Source organism: Pan troglodytes, chromosome 22, assembly GCF_028858775.2.
Source record: "Pan troglodytes isolate AG18354 chromosome 22, NHGRI_mPanTro3-v2.0_pri, whole genome shotgun sequence".
In the NCBI taxonomy this organism is placed as follows: Eukaryota; Metazoa; Chordata; class Mammalia; order Primates; family Hominidae; genus Pan; species Pan troglodytes.
Window position 1 is genome coordinate 6,503,825 of NC_072420.2, and position 27,247 is coordinate 6,531,071.

General features: G+C 37.7%; 1 pseudogene; it reads left to right on the top strand.

Annotated features, from left to right (window-relative positions):
• Nucleotides 1-606: 606 nt before the first annotated feature.
• Nucleotides 607-18,324, top strand: LOC129138341 (ankyrin repeat domain-containing protein 18B-like; annotated as a pseudogene).
• The last annotated feature ends 8,923 nt before the right edge of the window (nucleotides 18,325-27,247 follow it).

Sequence of the window (27,247 nt, forward strand, 5' to 3'; positions counted from 1 at the left end):
AACATAACTTGTGTAAACATACACATACTTATTAAGGGCATTAATTATATATTACACATAATGAACAACAGCTTAATAAATATATAAAATATATGTAATAAGAAGGGGAATTGGAAGTATTAAGAAAGAATTATAAAAAGTGTGGGGTAACAGATGTTAGACTCTTTAGCCTAGTTTTAGATGACAATCATCTGCAGATATAGTTTGTGTGAGAGACATCTTACTCTGTAAATCATTTGGAGAGACACCTACAATATTTCATAGAGATGAAAATTTATTTCTAGTGAACTTATACGCTTGTCAATAAATAGTAACTTTAAAAATTTAGTTGATTGTAAATGATCTTTTCTAATCGGGGAGTAATTATGATTGTGTGATTTGAAAAGGTAATTTTGAACTTCTAACTATACTGAATTATTTCCAGTATCCTTTTTTATAATACATACTAGAGTGACTAGTAACAAAAACTTTAGCAGAATATTCTTTCCTTACTACATTTCAAGTATATGCATTAGTTTGAAGATGTTGAAGTGAGAAATTAAATATCTGAGAACTACAAAGGATAAATAATCCAGAACATAGAAATTTTATTAGGATGATAAAGAGCATCTGCAGAGGTAGATCACAGGATGATCTCTTTGTTTTTTAACAAAATGAATTTTAAGATAAATGTCTTTATCTGCAGATGCATCTTAAGACAAGAAAGTGAAGAAAAAACAAATGTTAATATGCTGTACAAAAAAATAGAGAAGAATTAGAAAGGAAAGAGAAACAATATAAGAAAGAAGTTGAAGCAAAACAACTTGAACCAACTGTTCAATCACTAGAGATGAAACTGAAGACTACAAGAAATACTCCAAATCAGATAAATCAATCTTTGGTAAAAATTCTATATTTTAAACTTTAATTTATCAATGTTACTTATAATATCCTCTTGATTTAATATATAATATTTTGGTATAAAACAAACCAGAAAGGTTATCTCATTTTCAAAAAATGAATGATGACACTTACAGGTACAATTATTAATATTTATTATAAATCTTGGCATCCACATAGGATATTATTTTATTACAAAGAGCTTTTGAAAACAATAATATGCCATAATATATACTTAGTGATAACCTATTGATAAAGATTTTTTCCCAGTAAAATTGTTCCTTGTACTTCCCGCTATTTCATATTGATTACTGTACCTAATACTATAAAGAGGAAACAAATTATTGCAATCACAAATAATCTCATGATATTCTAAGAAGAGCTCTATAAATTTTATCTTATTTACCATTGGTGTTTTGAAATAAAAGTTTTCTTTCGTATTGATACATTTACACCACAGAAGTAACTGTGATCTGTCAGAGAACTAGAAGTAGAGTCAGAAGTCCTGGGGAAAATCCTGTAGCTTGCTTATATTTTTAACATTTCTTTTTCAAAATTGTGGTAACTAGATGAGTTCATCAATGAATGTATATAGGAGTGACTCGTATAATGTCTAGATTTATGATTTAGTAAATGTAATTCTTACAACTGACTATAAAAGTGTTAAAAGAGTCAAATTGAAATAGAATGTTATCAGTGAAACAGAACTGTAGTAACTCTGGGAAATTTTATCTGTCCAAGTACGTGTGAAGTAAGGTTCTTACTATAGGGTGGTGTATGGGTTAGATATCAAAGTGTAAATGCAATTTTTTGATATATTTTAATTTAGTCAAATTTGTTAATGCTTTAATTTATGCTTTTGAGTTTGTTGTAATTCAGGGAAAGGCTTTTCCAATTCTGAAATTCTTAAAAATTCTCTGGTGTGCGTGTGTGTGTGTGTGTGTGTTTACTTTTATAAATTCATTGACTTTAAATAAATTTCTGAACTTTTTGGAACTTATGCTCTATAAGGTTCAAAGTTTTGTTTCAACTTTTTCTCCAGTTGGATATCCACTTACAGTAACCTTTTTAGTATATGGATGTGCAGGTTATTCTTTAACTTCAGAGGTAATCATGATATGTTATTTTATTGAGTACTAGCTAAAACTTTCTTTTGTTTTATTTAGGATTTTCATAATCACGAAGAAATGAAAGATCTGATGGATGAAAATTGCATTTTGAAGACAGATATTGCTATACTCAGACAGGAAATATGCACAATGAAAAATGACAACCTGGAAAAAGAAAATAAATATCTTAAGGACGTTAAAATTGTGAAAAAAATAAATGCTGCCCTTGAAAAGTATATAAAACTCAATGAGGAATTGATAACAAAAACAGAATTCCGGTATCAACAAGAGCTTAATGATCTCAAAGCTGAGAATACAAGGCTCAATTCCGAACTGTTGAAGGAAGAAGAAAGCAACAAAAGACTGGAAGCTGAAATTGAATCATCAGTCTAGACTGACTGCTGCTATAAGTAAACACAGTGAAAATGTGAAAACAGAAAGAAACCTAAAACTTGCATTAGAGTGAACACAAGATGTTTCCGTACAAGTAAAAATGAGTTCTGATATTTCCGAAGTAGAAGATAAGAATGAGTTTCTTACTGAACAACTTTCTAAAACGCAAATTAAATTCAATACCTTAAAAGGTAAGTTCCGTAAGAAAAGAGATACTCTCAGAAAAAAGTCATTGGCTTTAGAAACTCTCCAAACGACCTAAGCCAAACACAGCAGCAAATAAAGGAAATGAAAGAGATGTATGAAAATGCAGAAGCTAAAGTGAATAATTCCACTGGAAAGTGGAGCTGTGTAGAAGAGAGGATATGTCAACTCCAACATGAAAATCCGTGCATTGAACAGCAACTAGATGATGTTCATCAGAAAGAGGATCATAAAGAGATAGTAACTAATATCCAAAGAGGCTTTATTGAGAGTGGAAAGAAAGACCTCATGCTAGAAGAGAAAAATAAGAAGGTAATGAATGAATGTGATCATTTAAAAGAAAGTCTCTTTCAATATGAGAGAAAGAAAGCAGAAAGAGTAGTAAGTATCAAGGAAGATAAATATTTTCAAACTTTTAGAAAGAAAATTTAAACATTTGGTTCTGGATACATGTTGAACTTAGTTGAATATAAAAATCAATGGATAAAAAGTGTGTTTACCATACTGTATAATTCCATTTACATGAAGCATCCAGAAAAGATAAACGTATAGGGACAAAAAGTAGACTAATGTTTGCAAAGGGCTGGGGCTGAAAGCTGGTAGTGACTGCTAATGGGAGTGAGGGATCTTGCAGTGATGGAAATGCTGTAAAGTTGGATTGTAGAGATGGCTGCACAACTCAGTAAATGGACTAAAAAATCTTTTAACTTTAAGTTAAAACAGATACATTCTATAGTATGTAAATTATATTTCAACAAAGCCGTTTTAATAAAAAAAAAAGGAAAACCGTGTTTACTATACCAGCTTAGAAACGTGCCTCATTTCTAGGAAATAAAAGGTAGAGGTGAGAGATGATTTACTTTGAGAAAAGACATTGTGTCACCTATGAAATTTTATTAGGCACAGAGTCATATTTTAAGGTAGATAGTTCTGTACTGCTGAAATAATAATTTTAATGACTTTATGTTGCCACATGTTAAGACCATAATGTAAGTATAAATGGAAATGTTTACACCTGAAATGAGTATTTTCAAATTAAAATTTAATTGATTTTCTTTGACACTTAATTCTAGATTTCCCAGATGAACTGAAGTGTATTGCTGTGTCTTGTAATACCTTGCTTTAAGTAGCTTTTTATGTATTTTAGTTGGTATATCTTTGTTATTAATCATATTAATTTAACAAATCTGAAAATATGTCAAATTACATATTTTTTGACTATGTAATGTTTTAAAGGCACCTACTTGTTATAAAATCATAATTTAGGATACATGTGGTAATATTTAGCAAAACTATATTTGGTTTAGTCTTCCCACTGGTATTTATAGTTTAATTTGAATATTTATATTAATAATTAGCTCCTAATTTTTATTTCAAGACTCAATGACTATCATTGGAATATAATTTTGTTCAGTACAAAGATACTTGTAGCTGCCTGTGATTTATGAGTAAGGCATTAGATCCCTATTTTCAGACTGAGGGGTGGCAGGCTTCACGTACAGTGGGAATGGAGTAATTACAGGAGGGATTTGTAGGAGCTTTGAAGTCAGAGAGGGAGGTAGTGACCTGTTTACCTAGGACCTCAAAGGCCATTGGAATTTTACTTTTATTCTGAGATAGGAATCTGTTGGAAGGATTTGAACAGGTGATTGAATATGTCAGGAACTTTGAGGTTGAGTTGAGCTTCTAAGATGATTGAATGGTGGGATGAATCTGTTATGTAAGTAGGAGAATACCAACTTGGCAGGAAGAGAACATATTGTGCATCCCTCACTGAATTCAGTAATAAATACAAATGTGTACATGTGATTAAAAGAAGGTGAATTGATATGTGTGGTGATAATTTTCAAAGTAGGTATGCTAGAGTTAAATATTATTAACATAATTTAATAATAAGGCAATTTATAAAATCAGTAACAAAAATATTTTCTCAGGTGGTTGTGAGACAACTTCAACAAGAAGCGGCTGACAGCCTAAAAAAATTAACTATGTTAGAGTCTCCACTGGAAGGTATATCACATTATCACATTAATTTGGATGAGACACAGGTCCCAAAGAAGAAATTATTTCAAGTGGAAAGTCAAGTATGTATGGAACTTAGCATGTCAACTGTTATTCTGTAGCTAGTTGAATTACATAACATGTTTTAGGATACTAATTATGGCAGAAGCTTGATTTTTTATTTTCATTACAATGAATTATTTCCATTTTACTATCTCTATAATGTACTTATTTTTTTATATAGTGACTTTCTACCATTTTGAAAAACCATTGCATACCTTTTCTCTTACAATATGTACCCTTGGAAAAGTTGAGAATTATACATCATTCCTCATAGAAAACTGACTTTTGTCCTGTTAAAACAGTATTTTTAAGTAATTTTTGTATTGCTCTGATGAGGCAGGCCAGATTAAATCAGAGAAGAATGTTTCATGGAATGTTCCAGAAAATTGTCTTATTTCTTCACTTTTGTGAGTGGACACAGAATCTGTGTCTATTTATTTCACAGATTCTAGGTTAACTTGTACAGAAAGGCCATTGTACTATTCTTTTAAAAGTGCATGTTTTAGGTTAATTTACAAACTATTTGAAAAGTTAGGCATTTTCTTTATTTATCTTTTATTTAAAATATACTATAAAACTGTGGAAATATTTAAATTTGAGATAACATGTACATCAAAAATTGAGAGTTGAGAAAATTATCTTGATCCTGCCTTTGGATTTTAAAAACAGTTTCACTGAGATATCATTCACATTTCAGAGAGTTCGACCATTTAAAATGTACAACTCAGTATCTATTAGTATATTCACAGCATTTTCATCACCCTGAAAAGCAACCCCACATCTCCTGGGTATGACTGCAGCCTTCCTCCATGTCCCTCCACCTACCTCTGTTGTAGGCAACCACCATCTATCTCCTTTTGTCTCCATATGTTTGCCTGTTCTGCTTATTTCATATACATAGAGTTATACAATACGTAGTCCATTGTGACTGGATTTTTCACTTAGCATAATGTTTTCAGAATTCACTTAGCATACTGTTTTAGCACACATTCGTAGTTTATTTCTTCTTATAGTTAAATGATATTCTATTCCATGGCTATACTGGTTTTCCATTCATTCATCAGTTGATGGACCTTGAGGTTAGTTTCCACTTTTTAGCTCTTATGAAAAATGCTGCTGTGAACATTCACTTACAGGTTATTATGTGGACACGGGTTTTTATTTCTCTGCCATTGGACTTTATCCTCAGAGTGAATTGGGCAGATTTCAGCACTTGTCTTGCTCATGCTATTCTTTCTACCTTCTCAGTTTCTGTTCATCTAGCCTCATTCACTCAGACGTGGCAGACAATTTATTGTTTTCATGAAGCTTTCTCTGACTGTTCTCTCATTGACCTTATGTGTTAGCAATCATTGTCTAGTCTGTGCAGAAAAACTTAGTTCTTAATTTTACATGGCTTTTTTTTATGGAAGATAATTTTCTCTCATTATAAATTTGCTTAATGGGGGAATAATATATAATATGTATGCCACCTATCCTTGCATACATTGAAAATATTTTAGCTTAGAAGTTTGTAGCATACAATTCAATACTTTATACCATACCAATTATTTCTTCTTTGAGACCTTGACACAGTAAGGTTTATATTCTAAGTGTGTTTTTAGCAATTATATATCAAATCTAAACCAATTAGTTTAATACAGGAGACTTGTTAAATCACATATTTATGTTTTTCTCTCTATGAAAAAGAATCTAAATTGGCCTTTTTTCACTATGCAGCAGAACTGTATTTCTGGACTGCTACCAGTTTGTCAGCTGAACAGTTGTGGGTGCAGCTTGTCCGATGACAGATAGCAGAGCACCTCAATCTGAGTGCTCAGCAGAGTGCTTGTGAAGGCAGCACCACAGCAACAGTTGCTCAGAGGGAATGGATTCAGGAGCCTTGATTTAGCAATAGAGTCCAGGGTTTTCAGCTCAGTGTCTTTAGCCTGTCTCTGCTGGTCATGTCAGTTACGTACTATTCAATCCAGGAGGTGCTGTTTACATTGTAGTACATACATAGTCATTGCCTAATGAGTCATACAGAGAGAAAAGTAAGTTATAAATTTTGTCCCCCATTTGCTGCAACTCTCAGTGGTAAGAATGATTCAGTGCAGCTATAGGAGAGTACTTCCATTGGCATGCCACCTGCCTAAAATACACAATTTTGTTAAGATATACAATAAAATTATTATGCTAATAGCAAATATTTTATGTAGCTCACTATGTTCCACGTAGTCTTCTAAGTGTTTCATGTTAGTCCCCAGTTAAACACCTGGTTTTGGAAGGCTGAAGCAGGAGGATCGTTTGAGCCCATGAGTTTGAGACCAGCCAGAGCAATATAGTGAGACCCTGTCTCAAAAAAAAAAAAAAATTAAACACTTATCTGAGGCATGGTGGTGCACGCCTGCAGTCCCAGCTACATTGGGAGGCCATGGTAGGAGGGTCGTTTGAGCTTGGAATATTGAGGCTGTAGTGAACAGTGATCAAGCCACTGCACTCCAGGCTGGGTAACAGAGGGAGACTCTGTCTCATAAATAAAACGTTTTGTATAGATTCCCATAGAAGTGAGTTAGACATCAGTCATAGAATTATTAGCCACTTTGATGTCTACCTTGGGAGTAAAACATATAATAAGGGGCAGCGTTAAACCATCTCAATCAATAGCCTCCAACTTCTCGAGAAGGTTCTTATTTCATGAATTTCTAAACAAGCGACTACCTGGATTAAGACATTTGGTGGACACCATTTTGAGATGAAGAATCTTGAGTGAGAAGAAGGGAGATCTCTACTTACTGAAGCTTCCCAATGACATAGTTCAGTGTCCCCCAAAAGAAACTTTAGAACAAGACTTTCATCATGCCATATCTTTATGGAAAAGGAATTTCTTTAAAAGAAAACAAAGGCAAACAATTGATAATATGATTCTCATGGGAAAGTTTTCATCATAAAAGAAAAAGAGGGCTGGGTGCCGTGGCTCACGTCTGTAATCCCAACACTTTGGGAGGCTGAGGTGCGTGGATTACCTGAGGTCAGCAGTTCAAAAACAGCCTGGCCAACATGGTGAAACCCTGTCTCTACTGAAAATACAAAAATTAGCCAGGTGTGGTGGTGTGCACCTGTAGTCCCAGCTACTTGGGAGGCCGAGGCAGGAGAATCACTTGAACCCAGGAGGTGGAAGTTGCAGTAAGCCGAGATGGTGCCACTGCACTCCAGCCTGGATGACACAGTGTGACTCCATCTCAAAAAAAAAGAAAAAAAGAAAAGCAAAAAAGGGACAAAGTATACTGGTCCAAAAAAGAAGAAAGCAAGAAAAAAAGGACAAAGTATACTGGTTAGTATCATAACAGTGAGATAGTCCCCCTTTGAGATTAGAAAATAACAGTATACTCAAAGTAACATTAATGAGAACCAACATAAAATAGACAACATTCACTATCTACAAAAGTAATCTGCACCAATTAGCAATGTATGAGCATGTGGTTGAGAATATTTTCTATAACATGTGTACTAGAAGGAAGAGACCTCAAGAAAATGGTCAGAGCTGGAAATGTAGATTAGGGAATCTAGGTCAAAGTTTTGAGATTTTAGGAGTCCTGAGAGAATTTAAAAAGAGAAATAGCCACCATGCATGGTGGCCACACCTGTAATCCCAGCACTTTGGGAGGCCAAGGCAGGAAGATCATGAGGTCAGGAGTTCAAGACCAGTCTGGCCAACAAGTTTCTTATATAGGTAAACGTGTTCCATGATGGTTTGCTGCATCTATCAATCCATCACCTAGATATTAAGCCCTGTGCACATTAGTTATTGATCTTGATGCTCTCCCTCCTGACCCCAACAGGCCCCAGTGTTTGTTGTTCCCCTCCCCGAGTCCATGTGTTCTTATCGTTCAGCTCCCACTTATAAGTGAGAAGATGCAGTGTTTGGTTTTTTCTTCCTGCATTAGTTTGCTGAAGATATCAGCTTCGGGTTCATCCATATCCCTGCAAAGAGCATGATCTAATTCATTTTTATGGCTCCATAGTATTCCATGGTGTATATATACCACATTTGCTTTATCCCATTATCACTGATAATGTCTATCTGTGTTGATTCCATGTCTTTACTATTGTGAATAGTGCTGCAGTGAACATGCAAATGCATGTATCTTTATAATAGAATAATTTATATTCCAACGTATGGTAATTTTAAATCAGTTTTGGTATTAAAAATCATGCATTTTGGAAAATATTGATAATGGAAAAAATCCAAATTCTGCCAAAATATGTTGAGAAAATAGAGGGTAAATATATCTTTTCAAACTTTAAATGCCTCAGGCTCTTAGTTAATCTTCCCCAGATCTGGGAAGACCTAGAAGGGGAGAGATTGGGCTACCTTAATGAGGGCCATTTCAATCTCTTGGCCCTGCAGCAGCCATTTCAAAATACGTCAAAAAATATATTTGGGGGTAAAATATTTTGATTTCCTTCAGCTTCTTCTCTCTGTGATGCTGCACCAGAATCAGATTAGAAAGGAAGCCACATTATAAGTGTTAATAAAACCCATCTGATGAGATTTGATAGTTTGAAGGGTGTGTTTCCCAGACCCTTTAGATAGAAATTGGGGCCAAAGAAAACAAGGTCTTATTCCTCTATATAAATCTGTCAGTGCTTTAAGCAGTGAAAGAAAGATTTTTCATTTAATTTTACAGACTTGATACTAATGAAAAGGATAGCTTGTAAAATATAAATCTCTTTTTCTATAAAAAGGACATGTTGTTGATTCTCTTAGACCTTGAACCCTGGCCAGTGATTTGAAACCAAGCAGTACCTATCTCCAGATCTCTAGTACCAAATTAATTTGGGGTGGGGGGTAACAGTTTTATTGAGAAATAATGAACACGCTATGCAATTCACTCATTTAAAGTATAGAATTCATTAACTTTAGTATTTTCAGAGAGTTATGCCGTCATCATTACAATTAATTTTAGAACATTTTCATCACCCGAAAAACAAACCCCACATCATTTAGCCATCTTCACCAGTTTTCTCATCCTCCGTCAGCCCTAGGGAACCACCCACCTTCTTTGTATACATTTGCCTATAAGTCTCTGAAATAAAAAGCAAGTGGTCTGCTGGGACTGGCTTATTTCACTTAGCATAATTTTTCATGCTGCATCTGTGCTGTAGCAGGTATTCATGCCGGGTTTTTGCTCCTTAGTTCAGCTACATCTGGGTTCTTCTCTCGTGACCAGGAAAAATTAAGCATGCAGACACATTGAGGAGGGCAGAATTTATTATGTGAAAGGACAGCTCTCAGCAAAGAGAGGGGTCCTGCAAAGAGGTTTCCACCTCACAATTGAATACCAGGATCACATTAGCTGAAGCGGCCAGGCTCCTCCTCTGCATAAGGCGTGAATTCCTGGTGACTCCACCCCATCCCCCCACTGCATGTGGGCCTCCGGTCTGCTGTGGGCATGTCCAGGCAAGACAAGTCCGGTTCCCTTATCTGCACATAATATCTGGTGTAAACACTTGTGGGGCTGGTTGGAGATTCTCCGGGGACCCTTCCGTATCTGCCTAGGCATTTTGCTGTCTCCTCCTAATACGGTATCTGTACTTAATTTCTTCTTATTGCTGAGTAATATTCCACTGTATGTATACATCAAACATTTCATTTATCCATTCACCAGGTGATGGACCTTTGGGTTCTCTCCCACCCAAAGGTGACAGACATTCTGGTTCTTTCCACTTTTTGACTCCTATTAATAATGCTGCTGTAAACATTTATGTATGAGTTTTTGTGCATGCGTATGTTTTTACTTTTCTGGAACATATACTTATGACTGGAATTTCTGTGTCATATGGTAACTTCATGTTTAACCCTTTAAGGAGCTGCCAGTTTGTTTTCCAAAGTGGCTGCATCACTTTACATTCCCAGCAGCATTAGATAAGGGTTTTAATTTCTTTACATTTTTCCTAACACTCTTTTTTCTTGAACAAAGATTTTATCCTGTGGTGTGAAGTGATACCACATGTGGTTTTGATTTACATTTTCCTAATGACTAATTACATTAAGCATCTATTAATGTGCTTATCCATCTTTATATCTTCTTTGCAGATATATCTATTCAAAATCTTTTCCCATTTTTTAAAATTGGCTTATCTTGTTATTTATTAATTGCAAGAGTTATTTATATTTCCTATATATGTAAGTCCCTTATCAGATACACGCTTTTCAAATACTTTCTTCTACTTGGCGTCTTACCTTTTCACTCCTTCATACTGTCTTCTGAGGCACAGCAGTTTTCAATTTTGAAGTCCATTGAATCCATTTTTCCTTTGGAGTCATAGCTAAGAAAACACTGGCAAATGCAGTCACGAAGATTTATGCCAGTGTTTTCTTCTGAGGGTTTTATAGTTTTAGCTTTTACAGTTAAATATTTTATTTTGAGTTAATTATTAAATAAGATATTTGGTCGAACTTTATTTATTTTTTGCTTATGGATACCCAGTTGTCCCAGCACCATTTGTTGAAAAGACTATTCTTTTCCCATTTTGTTCTTTTGTTAAGCTTGTATAAAATCAATTGACTGTAAAAGTGCAGGCTTATTTTTAGATTGTCAATTCTTAGCTTGTTTATGTCTATTCTTATGTCAAGGCCCAATCGAATTGAATGAGAAGTTTTTTTCAATCATGTTGCATATTACCAGTTGTCTTATGTCATAATAAAAATTAAATTTAGTGGAATGTCTGTAACTTCACCTTTTGTGTCACAAAGGAGTCTCTGGCCAGCTTATACCTTACTTCCTCTAAGACATGATCAGACGCCAGGCTTACAAGACACACTTAATTTCTTTTTTTCTCCATTCAAGCCTTTAGTCTCTTTTCCATTGCCTCCCAGTATAATTATATTTTCAGTAAGTTTTGGTTATAGGATCTGCTGACATAGTCTAATATTCAGTGCATTATGTTTTACTAACTCATTATAATTCATAGAACCTTCCATAGATGTTTACCATCTAGGAAGGAGAAGTTTAAGTCTGAGCCACCAGCTTTTCTCAGTGGAAATCAAGTGAAGTCATCATCTTGCAGTTTACAGACCCTCTTTCCTCCTGGTAGCTGGTTCTCTTGGGTAGCACTGTGGCTAATCCTTTTCTTAGTGCAGATCTTGCATTCTCAGAAACCACAGTTCCCTGTATTGACCTCCCTTTACTGAAACAGAGATGCACAGCTCTGCTTTCTAGCTCAGTAGAGGATTCTTGGAATAAAACGTTTAACTCATTCCAAGAAAAAGTCTTAGGAGTGCAACACTTCAAAATCAGATAACGTTCAGGCAATTTATCAGAGACACATAGTAGATTAGTATTTTGACTTTCAAAATTTCAGAGCCAAATTGTGTGCTATAGAGAAGCATTGTGGCATAGCATAGAGATGGGATGGTCTTAACTTCTGCATACAAACAAGCTTGGAGTAAGGTAAAGGAGAAATTGCATTTGTGTCTTAACACTCAAAAACACACTATGCTTATTTTACTTCTGTGAAGAATAAAAATCATTCCATAATATTCTCCTTATTTCCTCATTTAGAAAAGAAAATGAAAATTGAATACTAGGTAGATTAATAAATACTCAAAACTTCTTCTTTTAGAATTTTAGTTAATTGAAATCAGGTAAATGTCTGATTTTGCCTATGTCACCCAGTATTTCTAGGTGTTTTTCAAATCATACATCTTCTTGCTTCCTAGTCTTACTTCCTAACTTGAGGGGAAATTGTAAGAAGACACCCTTGCCTTGTTATCAGAGTTCATAATTGAAGGAGTTTTAGGAAAATTCCTCCTCAGCAGCTTATGTCTCTCTCCTGGTTATCTACTGCTTCTCAATAATGTTTGACATCAATAAATAAATATCAACATTTATTAGATCCTGCTTTAAAGGAGACTCTTTTCTGCTGCATAAGTTATGTTTCCTGTTGTCTCTTTTTAAAACTTATTTTCCTAACAATTACCCAGAGTCTTGTGGCTTGAAAGAAAAACATTTATTTTGCTCATGAACCTGTGGTTTGGGAAAAACTTGGCCAGGACAGCTTGTCTCTGCTCCCTTCAGCTTCCCTAGGAACAGCTGATCAGTTGGGGAAATGGAATCCTCTGAAGCTTTGGTCACCCACTTGTTTGATGGTTGACGCTGGCCATCGGCTGTAAACTTGGTTGGGACAGGCAGCATGAACACTGACACAGGCACTTTCAGGCTCTCTTTGTGGCCTGATGGCTCTCACAATTGGGGCTGGGTTCCAAGGGAAAACAGTCTGAGATAGGGAAGACACATGGTATCCCTTTCACTACATTCTACTCATTAGAAGGAAGTCAGTAAGGCTGGCCCATATTCTGTTTTTTAAATGGGATGAATGTAGCTTCTCTTTTGTTTTAATTGACACATATATACATAATTATGGGCTATAGAGTGATATTTTTATACACGTTTATAGTGTGTAATGATCAAGCTAACTAGCACATTTACTACTTCAACCATTTTTCATTTATTTGAATTGTGAACATTCAAAATTTTCTGGCTTTTTAAAAATATACAATAAGTCATAGTTAACCATATTCACCCTAAAATGCCACAGAACACCAGAACTCACTCCTCTTATCTAACTGTAATTCTGTATCCATTAACCAGCCTCCCCTCCCCTACTTCTGTGAGCTTTTTTTTTGTTAAGAGACAGGGTCTTGCTAGTGTAGTCTGGGCTCTGGGCAACTGTAGTCACCCAGACTGGAGACAGTGGTTTGATCATAGTTCACTGCAGCTTCAAACTCTTGGGCCCATCTGATCCTCACACCTCAGCCTCCTAAGCAGCTGGCATTATGGGCATGCACCATTGCACATGTCTGATTTTTGACTTTGTAGAGATATCTCCCTATGTTGCCCAGGGAGCTCTGGAACTTTTGGCCTCAAATGATTCTCTTGCCTTGGTCTTACAAAGAGCTAGGAAATTACAGGCATCAGCCATATTGCCCAGCCTTCAATTTTCCTTTAGCTCCCTTACATGAGTAAGAATGTGCAGTATTTATCTTTCTGTGTCTGCACTTAACATAACATCCGTCAGACTGATCCATGTGGCCACGAATAACAGGATTTAATTCCTTTATACGGTGAATAGTATTCCACTGTGTTTGTGTGCCACAGTTTTTCGTCCATTCATTTGGTGATGGACATGTTGGTTGATTCCATACACAAGCTGTTGTGGATAGAGCTACAGTAAACATATGAGGACAGATATCCTTTTGATCTATTTTTTTCTTTTCTATTGCCTGAATATCCGGTAGTGGGGTTGCTGGATCCCTCGGCAGTCCCATTATTAGTTTTTTTGAGAAAACCTCCTGTTGTTCTCTATTGTGGCTGCACTAATTTACCTTCCCACCAACAGCATGTAAGAGTTTACTGTTCTCTGGAGCCTCACCAGCATTTGTTTTTTTTTTTTTTTTTTTGTCTTTTCAATGACAGCAATTTATTCAAATTGAAGCAAGATTACATCACATTGTAGATTTGATTTGTATTTCCCTGAGGATTAGTGATACTGAGCATTTTAAAATTTATTTATTGGATATTTGTATTTCTTTTTCTAAAAAAAAGTATAGTTAGATATTTTACCCAATTTTAAACTCAGATTTTTTTTTACTGTGAAGTTGTTTGAGTTTTTTTGTATATTTTGTATATTAGTCCCTTATTAGGTGAATAGCTTGACAATATTTTCTCCTATTCTACAGGTTTTCTCTTCGCTCAGTTGTTTGCTGGACAGAAGCTCTTTAGCTTAATGTAGTGTCTTTTGTCTACGACTTGTTGTTTGCCTATGCTTCTGATGTCTTACCCATAAAAATCTTTGTGCAGACTAATGTCCTCAAGCATTTTCCCTATATTTACTTAGAGTAGTTTGATAATTTTGGGCCTTATATTTCAGTCTTCAATCGATTCTGAGTTTATGTTGTTATATGGTGTTACATAGGAAGCTAATATCATTCTTCTCCATATGGATATTTAGTTTTCCCAGTGTCATTCATTTGAAGAGGCTGTCCTTTCCCCAGCGTATGTTCTTGGCATGTTCGTCCAAAATCAGTTGGCTGGAAATATGTGGATTTATTTCTAGGTGCTGTATTCTATGGTCTTTACCCCAAGAATCATTACTTCTTAAAATGCAATTCAAATTAGCATGAAACATTTGCAGTTTAAGGAAAGGCTTATAGCATCAGAATCCTTAATCATAGATTTCATTATTTTGTTTTTTTTTTTGAGATAGGGTCTTTGTCTGTCATCCAGGCAGAAGTGCAGTGATAATAATTCACTGCAGCCCTGAACTCTGGATACAAGCCATCCTTTTGCCTCAGTATCCCAACTAGCTGGGTCTACAGGCATGAGCCACCATGCCCGGGTAATTTAGAAAAATTTTTTTTTGTAGAGATGGGGGTCTCACTATGTTGCTCTGGCTGATCTCAAATTCCTGGCCTCAAGTGATCTTTCTGCCACAGCTTTTTAAAGTGCTAGGATTACAGGCATGAGCCACCATGCCTAATATAGAGTGTAATATCATTTTCAAAGTCTTATTCCTAGACCCATTTATTGACTTTGGCCTAAATAACTCAATATGATATCTCTGAAACTTTTTTTGACATACTGTGGGGAATAATAATGAAGGAAGGGGGTTAGACACTTTTTACTAGGAGATAACTTTGTGCCATTTAAGGGGGAACAAAAATGAATTATCAGAAAAATAAAAGTAAAATGAAGTACAAAAATTCTGTGGCAAAGACGATGATAGTAAAGAATATATTTTTATGACTCATGGTAGCTTTAACTTTGTTCTTAAAATTCTGAGTAATTTAAGGGTTCACATTTGAAGAATCTGCTGCATTACAGATAACATTTTATTGCAAGTAAATGCATTTCAAAATTTGCTATTGGTTTTGTATTAGATTATTCTCAGCCTACTTCATTATCAAGCTATACTATTTTATTCATGCAGCTTGATGATCTTATGGCGGAGAAGGAAGCTGTATCTTCAAAATGTGTCAATTTGGCTAAAGAGAATCAAGTTTTTCAACAGGAGTTATTATCTATGAAAAAAGTACAACAGGAATGTGAAAAACTTGAGGAGGATCAAAAGATGTTAGAAGAAGAAATATTAAATCCTAAGACACATATGGAAAACAGTATGGTAGAACTTAGTAAACTACAAGAATATAAATCAGAGCTAGATGAAAGGGCAATGCAGGCAGTAGAAAAATTAGAAGAAATCCATTTACAGGTGAGTTGTTTAAATCAGGTAAGTTTACTTTTAATGTGCTTTCATTTATTTCACTGCAAATTATATTTTGGAGATTTTATATATATATATATATATATATATATATAGTTTCCTCTGCCTCTCTTGTAGCAATCTGCTTTGTAGAGTTCTAGAAAAAAATGGTATCTGTTTTTTCTTTTAAATATTTAAATTTCCATTATTATTATAACAAAATCAATCTTTCAGAGTAATGATTCTCATTATGGAGTCATTTGATGATTAAGACCAGTTGGCATAGGAAAAAATTGTGATTTAGAAATTATGTGATTATTATGAATTGGTCTTAAGCTACAGTGTTCATTGATTCCTTTTTAAAATTATGAATAGATTCTATTACTTTTTATATGACCAGATTACATTAATACTAGCATAATTATGATTTCAAATTTTTACAAATCAGACTTAATTCTGAATTCAGTTATTAGTTTTGATATTGCTGAAATATTTTAAACTTCATCCTCTTTTTTAACATATTCGAAAATACTCTTTGAATCACTGACTCAAAATGAAAGCCAACAAACATAATAATTAGGTTATAATTGTTTTAAAAGTGTATTCTTTTCCTCTGTTTTAGGAACAAGCACAATATAAAAAACAATTAGAGCAGTTAAACAAGGATATAATACAGCTTCACTAAATAAGAAGGAACTCACACTTAAAGATGTGGAATGTAAATTCTACAAAATGAAAACTGCTTATGAAGAGGTTACAACTGAGTTAGAAGAATATAAGGAAGCCTTTGCAGCAGCATTGAAAGCTAACAGTTCCATGTCAAAAAAATTAACTAAGTAAGTCAAAACATACACTCATAGAAAATGAATTAAGCTCATTAATTTGTTTCAAAAGCATAATTTTTAGTGAGATGGCTTCAGGATATTAGAAGGAAGTGAATGCTAATTTGACAATGTAATTTTGAAAAATAATGTTAGTAAATAATTTTACCTTTAAAATGTTAGTCAAAGATAGTTTTTGTCTCTCCTCTCATTTTTTTTTTTTTTTTGCTTTTGTATGGCTTTTTTTCCTGAAAAGTCTCATGTAATTAACCTGATCTGTTAGTTTTTTTCACTAAGTATTTTTGAAGCTTTATAATTAATGAAGTGATCTTGTTATAAAATTACTTCTCAGAATTTCCCTAAATAGAAATATTAATGTGTTTAATTTACTTTTCAGTGGATCACAACCTAAATGCAAAGTGGTACTGCTACTCTGGGCACAATTGTTTTTGATTGTGATCTTTAGTATTATCACCAAAGGGTGCCTCAAGAAAGACTATTTGTGTAACATATTCAATATGTTACAGAAAGGCACCCTTGTGAAATAGGGAATAATTATCACAGGAATTTAAAGAAGTGTAATTCATAAAGCGGTTAAAAAATAACACCTTGTTCAGCCTGAAGCGGTGTGTGGAAGGCAGAAAGAACATGCCCCACCTCCAGGGCCTTGGTCACAGTGTTGGGGGCTAATTGCCTTCAGAGATGCTTTAGTTCTTTTTGATCACCAACCAGACAATCTAGTTCTCCCCTAGGAGTTGTTGCTCTGAATTATTCCTCAGTGCCAAATGTTTAATTGGTCCTAGATAATGGGTGAAATGTACAAGAGTGAAATCTAAAACTGGTTTACTAAACACAAGTATTCCTAGATTTTTTTTCGTTCATTTTAGTTTTCTTAACCTACATTAAGGAGTACAACATGATGTTTTGATATAATTATTTCTAGTGAAGTGGTTCTTATAATCAAGCAAATCAACATATTCATTTTCCCACATTATTACCCTTTAAATACAAGTATTTCTAATGGAATCTTCAGAATCTTACAAGTAGAGCCATTTTAGAAGGCAGGAAGTTTTACCTGTTGAGCCATACATCACTGATAGCCATTTCTCTTCCCTGTCTACTTTGTTTGAACTGCTTGTTCAGTAGAAATCACCTTAGAAACAATGGTGCTTCTTTAGAACGATTTTAAAATTATAATTCCTTACAACAGGTATGCTCTTACACACATCTTCTGTGTGAAAACACTATTTAGTGGGTAATTTGGTTTACTCTCAGGGTAAGTTTTTAAAAACTGCAAGTCATTAAGAATCATTTAAGGAAAAATGAAATATTAAGCATTTGTCTTTGCTATCTTTACAGATCGAATAAGAAAATAGCAATGATCAGTATCAGCTCTTTATGGAGAAAGAGCAGGTGAAATATTTTCTCAGCACTCTTCCTACAAGGCGAGGTCGAGAGTCACCTTGTGTTGAAAATCTTACTAGTATAGGACTCAAGAGAAAATATATTCCCCAAATGCCCGTAAGAATTCCTACTTCAAACCTCAGACATCAAATAACTGCCAGAACTACTTGACTGAGGTTAGTTATATGACCGTTTCTCTTTAGGGTTTCATTTCTCTAGCGTAATTCTTGTTTATAATTTGGAGAAATACTGAGTTGTTCTGTTGACTTTTGCATGTGAAGTAAAGATCATAATTAGCTGTGTTAACACAGAAAGGAAATGGGAACTTTACATTTTTTAATTCCCTGGAGCTCTCATTTTCAAGAGATATCCATTTGCTAACTTTATTCAATAAATGTGACTAAATTGACACGTTTGAAATGTCTTTAAAAGCTGCATTTCAGTTAGGTTTTAGAAAAATTGCATGTTATTGCCTGATAACTGATGATATACTTTGAGATGCTTTGGCTTACTCTCTAATTGATTGTAGTTTAGCTGTGGTTCATACCACATTTTTTTTTCTTTTTTTTGAGGCAGTGTCTCACTCTGTCACCCAGGCTGGAGTGTCTTGGTGTCATCTCCACTCACTGCAACCTCCACCTCCCGGGTTCAAGTGATTCTCCTGCCTCAGCCTCCTGAGTAGCTGAGACTACAAGCACCCACCATTACACCCAGCTAATGTTTGCATTTTTAGTAGAGACAGGGTGTCACCATATTGGCCAGGCTCTTCTTGAACTCCTGACCTTGCGATCTGCCTGCCTGAGCCTCTCAAAGTGCTGGGATTACAGGCATGAGCCACCGCACCCGGCCCATGCCACTTTTAAAGTTTATTTGCACCAGCCAGGTGTGGTGGCTCATGCCTGTAATCCCAGCACTTTGGGAGGCTGAGGCAGGTGTATCACGAGGTCAGGAGTTCAAGACCAGCCTGACCAAGATGGTGAAACCCCATCTCTACTAAAAGTACAAAAAAAAAATATTAGCCTGGTGTGGTGGTGGGCACCTGTAATCCCAGCTACTAGGAAGGCTGAGGCAGAGAATTGCTCGAACCTGGGAGACGGAGGTTGCAGGAGCTGAGATTGCACCACTGCACTCCAGCCTGGGTGACAGGGCAAGACTCCATCTTGAAAATTAAAAAAAATTTTAAAAAGTTTATTTGCACCATCTCAATTCTTCCCACTCATAATCACAACTGAATGATTGGCATCCAAACACTTTGCCACATATGGATGTTTATTATTTAGTAGAATCGAAAATAATTGCATTTTATGAATTAAACAAAACACTAAAATATTCATTTCCATTTTTATGTTAAAAGCTTTGTGCTTGGCCAGGCATGGTGGCTAACACTTGTAATCCCAAAATTTGGGGAGGCCGAGGCAGGTGAATCACCTGACGTCAGGAGTTTGAGACCAGCCTGGCCAACATGATGAAACCTGTCTCTAGTAAAATTACAAAAATTAGCAAGGCGTGTTGGCAGGCAGGTGTAATCTCAGATACTCAGGAGGCTGAGGCAGGAGAATCACTTGAACCCAGGAGTCAGAGGTTGCAGTAAGCCAAGATGATACCACTGCACTATAGCCTTGGTGATGCAGACTCTGTCTCAAAACAAAACAAAAAAAAGGTTTGTGATTTCCTTGCATAAGAGTACATCATCTGACTATAAAAATCCTGGAAGAAAACCTAGGAAATACTCTTCTGGCTATCATATTTGTCAATTAATTTATGGCTAAGTCCTCAAAAGCAATTGCAAGAATAACAAAAATTGACAAGTGTGATCTAATTTAGCTAAATAGCTTCTGCACAGCATGAGAAACTATCACGGGATTAAACAGACAGCCTAAAAGAATGGAAGAAAATATTCACAAAGTATGGATATAGCAAACGCCTATTATCCAGAATCCATAAGAGACCTAAACAAATCAACAAGCGAAAAATATATAAGACCATTAAAAATGGGCAAAGGACATGAACAGACAGTTCTCAAAATAACACACGGAAGTGGCCAACAAACATTAACAAATGCTTACCATTGCTAATCATCAGAAAAATGCCAAACAAAACATCAATGAGATACCATTTCACACCAGTCACAATGACTTTTGTTAAGAACAAATAATAAATAAAAACTTAAAAAAGGATGTTGGGGAGGCTGTGGAGAAAAGGGAACACAAACCGTTTGTGGCAATGTAAATTAATTCAGCTACTATGGAGAGCAGTTTGGAAATTAAGAACTAAGAATGACTGTTGGATGCAGCAACCCCATTACTATACTAGGGGTATACCGAAAGGACAATAAATCATTGTAACAAAAAGATGTATACACATGTATGTTCATTGCAGCACTATTCACAATAGCAAAGACGTGGAGTCAATCCAGGTACATCCAAGGTAGATTGAAAATCCAAGGTAGATTGGAAAATTCCATATATACCATGGGATACTATGCAGCCATGAAAAGAACAAAATCACGTCATTTGCAGCAACATGAATACAGCTGGAATCCACTCTCCTAAGCAAACCAACGCAGAAACAGAAACCAAATATCTCATGTTTTCACTCATGTGGGAGCTACATATTGGGTGCACATTGTCATAAAGATGGGAATAATAGACACTGGGAAATAAGAACGGGGAGGGACAGAGTGGGCCAGGGTTGAAAAACTACTTCTTGGGTCCTATGCTCACAACCTGTGTGATGGGTTTAATTGTACTGCAAACCTCGGTATCCCTCAATATGCCTTTGGAAGAAACTTACAGAGGTACCACGTTAATTTAGAATACAAACTAGAAAAAAAAAGAAAAGTTTACTATAAGTAGAGAACAGAAATTTCTTTTTAAGATAAAATTTATTGAAGTAAAAAATGGATTAAACTTTTATAAAGGCAGAGTTTTCTAAGAATTTCAAAGCAATGCATTCATTGCAAAAGATGGCTTTAATTACTTAATCTTTTTTTTTATTATTTTTATTTTTTTTATTTTTGAGACGGAGTCTCGCTCTGTCGCCCAGGCTGGAGTGCAGTGGCGCGATCTCGGCTCACTGCAAGCTCCGCCTCCCGGGTTCACGCCATTCTCCTGCCTCAGTCTCCCGTGTAGCTGGGACTACAGGTGCACATCACCACGCCCAGCTAATTTTTGTATTTTTAGTAGAGATGGGGTTTCCCCATGTTGGCCAGGATGGTCACGATCTCCTGACCTTGTGATCTGCTTGCTTTGGCCTCCCCAAGTGCTGGGATTACAGGTATGAACCACCATGCCTGGCCATTGTTTAACCTTTGTACTAATAAAACACTACCTTTCTAAAATCATGTATATGCAATAGATCAATATTAACTGCATTTTTGTCAGATTACTCTAAACAGCATTACACATATACATCCTCTGTTATCTAAACTTAAAATGAGTAGAAATTTTATTTTATTTATGTGATTATTTTTCTATTTAAGCAAACTTCAAGTTATGTCTAGTCACTAAAAATACTAAAGGCCACATTTTGTAAGTGATACATGATTTTCATGATAATGTTTCTTGTTTAATTTAGACATTATTATTATTTTTACTTATTTTAGATGGGGCCGGACTGTGTAGAATAAATAATTAGAGAAACAAAGAGAAGTACGTTGACAAAATTTATTAATTAAATTTAGGTTTATTTTAGAAATAAAGTGTAAATAGCAAATGGCATTCCTTTTCATTCTTGGGTTAGTAGATACTACATCAATATTTTTTTCTTACACACATCTAATGAAAGATGTGAAAACAAAAACTTTCACAGAGAAGACTGTACTTATGCACCGTAAATTCATCATGTTCCAAAGCTTAAACAGTTCCCAAGAAGTCTGTGCATCTCTTTTTCACTGGCTCTACACTTTCTTAAGTTTTGCCATCCTCATGGAACTGTCAGCCAGCACACTGAAACGATTCTCAGAAAACAAATGCATCATCAAGTTCTCAGGGTTTCGGTAGAGATTGAAGGCCAACAGACCTAAGACTCATTCAGAAATACTTAGCTGAGCAATAACCCTTCATAAGCAGTCACTTGACAGGTGACATTTTAAATCTCCTCTAATTTACTGTGTCATTGGCTTACACTTGTTCTCAGGAAAAGTTCCAAATTTTTCACCATGAAATTAAAACACCCATGTCAATGTAATTCTTGTCAAGTTACTCAGCCTTGTTTCTCACCACTTACTGCACTCTGCCCTTTGCTCTAGCACCAAACTGGATGGAGTGGAACTCTGCAGGGCTCTTCCTCACCTCAGGCTCTTTGCCTTTGCCTCTTTCCTCTATCTGGGAAGCTTTTCCTTGTCCTTCAGGTATCAACCTATGTTATCTCCTCCACCAGAAAGCCCATGATATTGACATAAAAGTGGGTAGATGTCCCTTCTCTGTGTTCCAGTAGTGCCCTGCTGTATACCTGTCATGGTATCTATGACTCTATATGGACATTGCCTGCCTGTCTGTTTTTTAGGTTATAGCATATGACTGTTGAGAGGTGGACCATGCCATCTTCATCTTGTAATTCCAGTGCTGGTTCTAGTACCTTAGCATGTGGCTGTTGATTACATGAATGAAGACTGAAAAAGCTCTGATATTTAAACACAATTAGAATTAATGCCATGTGTAAATTATTAAATAGTAATTTTGTATTGTAAATGTACATACATATTTCACATTCTTATTAACTCTGATAAAGTTCTCAAGTCTTTAGTTTTTAAACTCACACTTAGTTAACTGAAGTGTTTTAGGTAAAGAGCAAAATTCTTTATTTTTCTTCCCAGCTGTTGCTGTATTGGACACTTGCTCCCATCTACTTTCTTCTCTAGAATCCACGGGTAAGCCACATCTCATGAAGAGAATATTTAACCATAAAGTCTTAAGGAAAAATTGTATGATGATTTAAAAGATTATAAAATTTTATTACTGGGCTATTTACACATTTTAATTGTTTCTCATAAAATATATAACATTCCAATATTTACTGAAGTAGGATATTTTTGTATCATATGTATGATTATAATTTATAGGGTATTTTAAATGATGTTTTTTGGCCTCCTTAAGTTTTAAGTGGATCTTGCAAATGAAAACCAGTATTATTGAGTTTGACATACTCAAATTGCCCAAATGTCAGCTGTTTAAACAACCAAGTCATCATTGATACTTTAGTAAAGGTTAGTAAAGGTCATCGAAGGCTTATTTGCATTTTACAGTTTTTATTACTTAGGAGAGTTAAGGAGTACCTGCCAGCTTTGTCCATGCTAATGTTACAATTTTCTTTCTGTAGTTCAACTGTATTTTGTATGGAGATACTTTGAGGCTCTGTAAATATCTGGTTACTCCTCAGAACCCACTAGATTTAGCATTTCATGGATGACTTGTGTTTGAACAATTATTACTATGATGGTTACCAGATGATTATTTTCTTATTCTCTTCTTTGTTCTACATGGAGAAATAAAACCAATAAATAAGGGAGAAGGAAAGCTCATGATTCTGATGCTCCAATTCCCCAAGATTAGGCCAGTAGTAGACATTCCAAGCTGACTTTATGTCTCTTTGATTTGTCTCCATTACTCTGTCGGTACTTTTTTACTTTCTGGCAGAAGATGTTCTAAGCTCAGCTTGTATTTTCTCTGCGCCAGCTCTGGAATGAGTAATTTTTTTCAGAAGCAGAGGTGGAGCCACTGAGGAAGCACAGGTGAGCCCTCCATAGTGTGTACTCACTGGTCCCCAACAGAAGAACCACTGCCACATCCACTGAGGTACCAAGAAACTAGCAAAGGGCCTTCTGGCTGTCTGGGGAGAGTCCTCATGTGGACCCTGGCTGTCTCAGAGGTTCTGGATTAGTCTTCCTGTAGCCTCTGTGTTGTGTCTTTAGATCGGGGCTCTGTGGGAAGGGCCCTGAGAGACCCAACAGCACAGCGTGCCTTATCTGCCAAATGTCCCTCCCTTCTTCACACTCTGACACTCAGGAATAGGGTAGATGGTGTGTCCAGGCAGTGTCAGGCCACCTCACTTTCTCCTTTGAGACGGGCCCAGAGGGCCTTTGGGGTGAGTGTGGAGCTGGGAACCTGGAGCCTGAGACCAACTGTCTCTCCCTGTATCTTGGAGGAAAGGCCATGTCCCAAAAAAAAAACCCAGGGCCTGACCTCTGGGCACACATGCAGGGAGGGAGGGTCTATGAGCTGAGGGGGACATTGTAATGAGACTTTGAACCCCATTGCTCCGGGGCCTGGTCAGTGGACCATGGTCAGAGATGACCTGGTCATCAGGACCTAGTCATCTGGGACCTGATCAGCAGGGGCCTGGCTAGTGGCGGCCTCCTCAGTAAAGGCCTCATCAGTGGGGACCTGGTGACCTAGTCATTGGAAGCCTAGTCAGTGGGGGGACCTAGTCAGTGGTGGCTTTTTTAGTGGGGTCGGATCTGTTGGAACATAAACAATGAAAAACTGGTTGGTGGGGCATACACAATATATCACAGGCCTGGTCAGTGTGGGGCCTTAGTGGCTTGGAGCCTGGTCAGTGAGGGCCTGGTCAGAGAGGGCTCGGTCAGCTGGGTACTCGTTCATGGAGAATTGTTCAGTGGGGGGTCGGGTGGGCAGCAACCTGGTAAATTGTGGTCTTGTCAGTGGGAACCCGGTCTTGTCAATGGGGACCAGGTCAGTGGAAAATTGGTCAGTGGGGTCTGGCCCATGAGGCCTATTAAGTGTGGGCCTGGTTAGGAAGACATGGTCAGTGGGGACTTGATCAGTGGGACCTGGTCAATGGAGGAGTGGTCATTAGGGGCCTCATCACTCATCACTGGGAACCTGGTCAGGGGCAGTTGGTCAGTACCTAGCCTGCTGGCCACTATGTGACCTCAGGCAGGGGGGTTGTCTGTGGAGCCTCCTTGCCTCCATCTGCAGGGAAAGTGAGTCAGGGCACCCTGGAGGGTGGCTGGAAAGAGAAGGTGAGAAGATGTGTTGAATCCAATACTGCTTGGCAGACCTACAACTTTACAAATGACCTGTGTTCCACCTAGAGAGGGTGCCAGCCCTCTCAGCATTATGCAGTGCCCCTCCTCTGTCTGCATCCCCAGGACCACCATGGGTGGAGTGGGCAGAGATTGGGGAGCACCTATAGAGGCTCTAATGCTCTAAGGTGACAGTGATGAGGACCTGGGTGCACCCATGAGTGGAGAAGCTAGGCCTGTCCAGAGAAGCAAGACAAACACACACATACACACACACACACACACACACACAGGCACACATGCATACACAAATACATTGCATACACACATGTCAGTTCAGGGGATAGAGGACACTGACTCTGGGCCCTGTTGATCGAGGCAGACTCCCATGGTGGTGGGTTGTGTCACCCCACAATGTCACTGTTGCTGAGTCCCCATTGCCTCTGTGTTGTGGAGCAGTTAGAGACACACAGCAGTGTCTGTGAGTAGCTCTGCGTGAAGGACCATTTTCTAGATGAGAGGCACATCTCAACACAGCTCACTGATCAGATTCAGGTGAGTGGGACCTGCTCTTTTCTCTTCCTCCTGGCTTGGGAAAAGTCACTATCAGGTGGGTGGTTTTGGCCTCTGGGCAGCTACTGAGGGTAATCGCTGAACACTCACCAGCTGCCTGTTATGTGCTGACAGTCATCTCATTCATCCTCGCAGCAATTCCATTCTGCATCTTTTCTGATCACCTCCGTGACCACAGAGGGCAACCCCATCAGGGCCCTGTCACCAGGCCCAGTCTAGCTCCATGATAACCAAGACACAGGTCCAGAGACAATCGTCCTACATTGTGCCTGCATCTGACCCCCCTTGGTAGGTAGTGACCAGCACAACATGGAAGAAGCCAGGGCAGCATGCAGCCAGCTGCTCTGCAGCCCTAAATGGCTCCTGGGCCTTGGGAAGTCATTCATAAAGGGGAAGCTGGTCACTTTGAGGTCCCTGAAGGGAAGGGTGAACGTGCATCCCAACAGCCCTGGCAGCCAGCAGCATGCCATACATATTCTCACCCAACGTGTGTGACAGAGGTCCCCTCCTGGGGCACAAGTCCCATACCTAAAGCATCCTGTCCCAGTCGGACCTCATCCTGAGCCCTGGGAGGGGAGGGGCACAATGGGCCCCCCTGCAGCAGCCAGGATTACCACCCAGGGGACTCGGCCTTCTGTGGCCCTGGCCAGACGTAGAATTTGGCCCAAGACAAACTTACTCGGAGCAGCTTCTCAGTACCTGGGGCCTGTGCATGCCAGGCAAGGCCAAGCTGGCTCAAAGAGCAACCAGCCACCTCTGCAAGGGTGTGCCAGGAGCAGGTGGGGCAGTCACCAACCTCACCCACTCAAGGAAACAGGGATGGCCAGTTTCCCACAGTCTGAGTGACCACCACCTGATAGCTGATGGAGTGGAGGCCTGAGGAAAAGCAGATGGCACTGGGGCTCCACCTCCAGGGCAGAATAACTGATTTACCCTGACTGGCAGGGAGTGACGTTGGTGGCTGGTCCACTGGCTCCTGGCACACCCTTGCAGAGGTGGATGGTTGCTCTTTGAGCCAGCTTGGCTTTGCCTGGCATGCACAGGCCTCAGTGCAACAAATGTGCTACAAATGGAGCCACATAGAGGAAATGAGCAGCAGGCTCAGAACTGGGGTGTGTGCCACCTTTGGGGCTCCAGTCCAAGCATCGGGGCTTCTACAGCACTGTGGGCTTCTCGGGTGCCAAGAGGCAGACCACAGGCCATCTTGAGTAGGACTCTGGTAAGAGCTTCCTTGTGTATGTGGATGATGTCCAGAATGTTGGCCTGGTGTCCCTGAGACAGCACTAACAGGTCCATGGCTGGGTCCAGATCCTGCCTGGGCTGATGGGCAAAGAGCTCTCTGACAGTGTGGAAGGCATCTATGGTGAAGTGGATCTATGTTCAAGTGCAGAAAGGGCCCAATCTTGTAGATGAAGCATACAGCCAGCTTCTGGATGCAGGTTCAGTGCCACATTTTTTGTCACTTCCTGATGTGCCCCACCAGCACTGAAGAGATAGCCTGGAGACAGGGCAAGAGGAAGGCTGAGAAGGATGAGATGGTGAGTGCCAGATTCTTCCTGGCCCTGAGC